Raw genomic sequence first — 5,448 nt, 5'->3', positions numbered from 1 at the left:
TGCCCCAGATTGGTAGCTAGAATTATAGACATGAGCCACTAGTGCCTGCTTCTTGTGGCTTATTTTAAGATATAAACCCCAGCTGGGCACCAATGGCTCACACCTGTAATTCTAGCTACTTAGGAGGCTGAGATCAAAGGATGGTGTTTTGAAGTCAGCCTGGGAAGGAAAGTCTATAAGACTCTTGTGTTCAACTATCCACAGAAAAAGCCAGATGTGGAGCTGTGGCTCAAGTGGTAGAGTAATAGCCTTGAGCAAAAGAGGCTCAGGGACAGCACCCACTCCAGGCCCCAAGTTCAAGCACTAGTTCCAGCATACAGAGAGAGAGAGAGAGAGACAGAGAGCCAGAGAGACAGAGAGACAGACAGACAGAGAGAGAGAGACAGACAGAGACAGAGACAGAGAAGTTTTGTTTTCTATTACTTCTTGACCTCCATGTGTTTTTAACATTTCCAGGAGAAGTTTATACATTTTCTTCTGCCATGGAGAGTAACCTCCAATGCAGGTCATCATGAACACTAAGTGCTTTATCACACTTATTTGTCTCTGGAGAGCAGGAAATCAAACCAATGCTTCACACGGTTCACTGAAAGTTGGATTCAGAGAGAAAGGGTCAGAGGCACTGGACAGCTGGGTGCCACTACACTCATCATCATCTGGCCAGAACTGCAGATGCTACTCCTACCTAAAGGCACCTGATTTATGAGAGGAGAACTCAAGATCCAGGAGCTTTTCAAGTGCTATGAATACATCTGGATATGAGTAGCATGGACAACTTTAGTAGCTCTGGACTGCCCTCTGCAAAGACTCAAGTTACAGAAAAAATAGTAACAAAATAATATGTGCCATTAATAACATGCAATGGAAGAACAGTCTCCTACATTCATGGCATTAGAAAAAATAAAGATGTGTTCCACAGAGCAAAATTGGGCCCACAACCATTTCTTGAACAAATGAAAAGCATCTGTCCATTTCATGCTTTAACTCATTCTTTGTACAAACTTGGAATTAGTTTTAAAATATTTTTATTGCCAGGCACTAGTGGCTCACACCTGTAATCCTAGCTACTCAGGAGGCTGAGTTCTGAGGATGGCCATTCAAAGCCAGCCTGGGCAGGAAAGTCCATGAGACTCATATCTCCAATTAATCACAGAAAAAGCTGGAAATGGCACTGAGGCTCAAGTGGTAGAGTGTTAACCTTGAACAGAGGCAACTCAGAGACAGTGCCCAAGCCCAGAGTTTGAGCTCCAGGACTGGTGGAAAAAATATTATTTTTAAGTACAAAGGAATTACCATTCAAAAAAAGCAGTTTATGAATGCAATATGTCTTGATCCAGGTCAACCCTTCAACATTTTCACCCATGCCTCCCAACCCACCCCCTCCTCCATTTAAATTTTGTAAGATGCACATCGCATTCTTCATTACATTCTTCCCCCTCTCTTCTTAAATCTTAATAACATTAAGAAATAAATAATCATGAACAGCTGGACTCTGTTGGCTCCTACCTGTAATCCTAGCTATTCAGGAGGCTGAGATCAGAGGATTTCAGTTCAAACCTAACCTGGGAGACAAATTTGAGAGACTCTGATCTCTAATAAACTAGTTTGTTTGTTTAAGCCAGGCCAGGCACTGGTGGCTCATTTCTGTAATACTAGCTACTCGGGAGGCTGAGATCTGAGAATCATGGTTTGAAGCCAACCCAGGGAAGGAAACGCTATGAGACTCATCTCCAATTAACCACCAAAAAACCAGAGGTGAAGCTGTGCCTCAAAGTGGTAGAACACTAGCCTTGAGCCAAAAAGCTCAGGGACAACACTCAGGCTCTGAGTTCAAGCCCCATGAGACTGACAAGAAAAAAAAAGCTGGAATTAGAGGTATGGTTGAAATGGTAGAGCTCCAGCCTTGAGTATATTGCCAAATAAGAATGAGAGGCCCTGAACTCAAGCTCCAGTAGCAATGTGCACATGCACGTGCCCGCACGTGCACGCGCGCGCGCACACACACACACACACAACTAAGAGCAGACTGGCAGTCCATGTCTTCTCTATCCAATCTATTCATCATTTCTCTTGCGTTACTGCCAAGTTTGAAAATTCAACATGCATTTACCAGGCCATCTGGCCACTCTTGTTGGCCATATGCAGCCTGTAATGTGTGAGGATGCAATAGTTGGATTAGAAGAAGAACCACCAAGCCAAGGAGGGCTTAAGGAGGGCTGAACTGAAGCACTACAAAAGTATCACTTTTCATGACGCTGTCCAGCCACTGTACTACAAACAGGACGACTCCCTTGGCTCCCCTCAGTACCATCTATTGTGAGATAGATAAGGTTCCACTGAAGTTCCATTGGGTTTTCAGTTACGTGCAGCCAAAGGCACTCCCACCTGCCTCAGAAGAGGCAACGCCTCACTCTTCTTTCTTTCTTTCTTTTTAAATATTTCTTTATTGAGATTAAGTGAGTACATAAAGTTCACAATACTGTGGCATAGTTATACTTGGCTAAAGTCACAAACACATTTTAACCTTCACAATGATAATCATCATCTTAATTTACAAAGCCTATGAATGCTATGGGCTTTAAGAATAAAACAATTTTTTACAAATCAGGTGATATGTACATGTCTTTCCTTTTGCTTAATAGCAGTTGATCCCTCTTTCTCTCCCAGTCCCTCCCTCCCATCACCGCCCTGGAGTTGCTTAATTGGCTTTCATCAACGTCCAGTGCAGCTGATGGGCCTCTCTGTTGTATATTTTCCCCTGTTTCCTTTTGATTTTGTGCCCTCCTCCTAGCTTCCCTCAGATGTGCACATGTAAACACCATATATGAGGTAAAGAATACAGAGTCATTTAAAAGCAGTGGGACAAATTAAGAAAAGGTCCTTGGGCTGAGAAGATGGCTTAGTGGTAGAGTGCTTGCCTCACATGCATGAGTCCCTGGGTTTGATTCTTCAGCACCACATAAACAGAAAAAGCTGTAAGTGGCGCTGTGGCTCCAATAGTAGAGCGCTAGCCTTGAGCTGAAGAGCTGAGAGACAGTGCCCAGGCCCAGAGTTCAACCCCCACGACTGACCAAAAAAAAAAAAAAGAGGTCCTTTGCTTACTTCGAGGCTCTTTTCAGCATGTGTATTATTTTATATACAAATGAAGAGGTGCTTAGGTATTACAAGTTGGTGCTTTTCTCCTGAGACTATCCTCTTTCGGTCTCTCACTGTGTATGGGTAACTTGAGTCCTATTTGTCATATCTCATTGCGTTTTAAATCTAACATCCACATGTCAGGGAGAACATGCCCTGTTGTTTGTGTCTCTGATTTTGGCTTACCTCGCTCAACAAGATTCCTTCTAGCTCCATCCATTTCCCTGCAAATGAGGTAACACCTCCCACCCTCCCCTCACGCTTGCTTTTTGTCAGTCATGGGCTTGAACTCTGGGCCTGGGTGCTGTTCCTGAGCTCTTCAGCTCAAGGCAAGCACTCTACCACTTGAGCCACAGCACCACTTTGAGTTTTCTGATACTTAATTGGAGAGAAGAGTCTCACAAATTTTCCTGCCTGGGCTGGCTTTGAACCATGATCCTCAGGTCTCAGCCTTCTGAGTAGCTAGGATTACCGGCATGAGCCACCAGCGCCTGGCTGAGGCATCACCTTTCTAAGCAGACAAGAAAGAATTGGTTTAACAACCAGATCTCTGATAGGTAAAAAAGGAGAGCTCATTTGTAGTGTTTACAACTTCTCCTTCAGAGTAAATATTTTAACCTTAACCAAATTCTAGTTAATAACAGATGCCACAAAATATGGGTCTGGACAGTAGGGATGGGAGGGAGAACATGGGGGAAGAATGAAGGAAGGAATGACAAGATCAAGAATTATACTCATAACCTGACTTACTGAATTGTAAACCCTTTGCACAACTATTCAATAATCAAAGAAAAAGTGCTGGTAGGTAGCCTTTAGATAGCCTTGAGCAAAAAAAAAAAACAAAAAACAAAACCAGAAAACCAAAAACAAAACTCAGGGTCAGCACTCAGGCCCTGAGTTCAAGTCCTAGGACGGACATCAAAAAAAGGAGGGTAGGAGGGGGAGGAAGAATGTGGTTTTGTTTTTTTAGAGTTGGTAATTGCCTATCAAACAAAACCATTAATGTTGGCTCCTAGGTATCCTGGGAGATAAAGAGCTTTGAAACTCTATGAGAGCCACAAGTTGGAAGGCAAGTATTTTATATTTTTTGACTATTCCATCTAGTGCCAATTTGGTCTCCTAACCTTAAAGCAAGCCTAGAATACAGGTGTCCCTTCTTAACTCTTTCTTATAATTGAAGACTATGCACAGCACTTTCTCATGAAGTTATCTGTTGTACAATTAGCAAGTAGAGAAGGAATTGTTTTTGTGTGTTTAGCGCGCTAGGAAACTGATCCTCCCAAATCAAATAACGGATCAAGGGCAGATGACACCTCTCCTAGGAGTGAAAATCTTTGATAACGCTTTATGACTGCAACCCCAACTCATGCGGGAGGAGAGATCCCCAGGTGCAAGGGGGGTGTTCATTAGTGACTTGTTAGGTCTTGATTTAGCAGGAGGGTTTATAGTGAAAACAAATATAGTCACTTGTTTTCCTTTATGTAAATTGCAATAAGCCCCCAGAGACAGCATGTGAGAGGTACTATCAACTTTTTACATCTATTCTATAGGCTTTGTAGTTTTCAATTTTAAGAATAACACCTCAGATCCCTGACACTTCAGTTGCACTTACAGATAATTGCTTGTAAAATGAAAAGGGCAAAAAGAAAATTAGAAGCTTCTAAAAGAGGAAGCTGAAAAATCCTATAGAGATGATAATCACCTTCAATAATGGTCGTAATTATCACTAAAGGATAGTCTCTGCTTGGCAAACTCTTCATTTCCTATTTTTCCTTCCCACTGCTGAACTCAACTTCTCCCTTAGAATTATTAATATGATCCCAAGTGGAAAAATACAGCCATTTAGAGTAAATCCAAAGGATCTAATGGCTAAATCAAGTATATCATATCCCTCCTCAACTCTACAGTAATTTGAGAACCCCATCTCTTTCCCACAAGACACCAAGGACAGGAGAGCTGAACTTAAAAGAGTTCATCTTTTTTTTTAATTTAATTTAATTTTATTTGTGAACATACTGTACAGAGGGGTTACAATTACATGGGCAGGATAATGTGTACATTTCTTATCAAGCATTGCAGGCTCCTCCTTTGGTTTACCCTTCACATCCCTTCCCAGCCTCCCCCCTCCTCCCCAATCCCAATCCTTCTCCTTCCCCTCCCCCCCCCGTTCCGCCCCCTCCCTGCACCGACGTTGTAAAGCTCGTTTTGGACATGACAACTTGTACTTCTCATTGTTGCAACAGGTCCACCTGTATTCTTAAACAACTGGTTTTTCCCCATCTCCTCCACAAGTTATACTGACATCAAATATAG

The sequence above is a fragment of the Dipodomys ordii genome, unplaced genomic scaffold (genome assembly GCF_000151885.1).
Source record: "Dipodomys ordii isolate 6190 unplaced genomic scaffold, Dord_2.0 Scaffold38, whole genome shotgun sequence".
NCBI classification, from domain to species: domain Eukaryota; kingdom Metazoa; phylum Chordata; class Mammalia; order Rodentia; family Heteromyidae; genus Dipodomys; species Dipodomys ordii.
This window is presented reverse-complemented; position numbering follows the sequence as displayed.